Source organism: Branchiostoma belcheri, unplaced genomic scaffold (assembly GCF_001625305.1).
Source record: "Branchiostoma belcheri isolate BF01 breed outbred unplaced genomic scaffold, Haploidv18h27 scaffold49, whole genome shotgun sequence".
NCBI lineage: Eukaryota > Metazoa > Chordata > Leptocardii > Amphioxiformes > Branchiostomatidae > Branchiostoma > Branchiostoma belcheri.
The window spans coordinates 806,176-806,508 of record NW_017804120.1 but is presented as its reverse complement, the minus strand read 5'-3'; positions in this window follow the sequence as shown (position 1 = coordinate 806,508).

The following is a 333-nucleotide window of genomic DNA, read 5'->3' as shown; positions in this document are numbered from 1 at the left end:
GGCTTTTAGAATGGTTTTATTTGAGTTTTTTGGCTGTGTTATAGCAAATGTATTACTGTGTTAGTGTGCCGTGTTTACCACGTTTGGGCATGAGTCATCACAATGGAATGCAGGGCATCAACCAATAGGCATGCAGCTTTCCTCTATACTTACTTGCTGATTGGCTGTTGGGATTTAACTTGATTAACACCTGCACAGAGCATTTCCACCTGCACAGAGCATTTCTTGCTGATTGGCTGTTGGGATTGAACTTGATTAACACCTGCACAGAGCATTTCCATACTGACAGTATGTCTTTATTCAAGTGTTTTGGTAGGTATTTCAAGCTTTTCT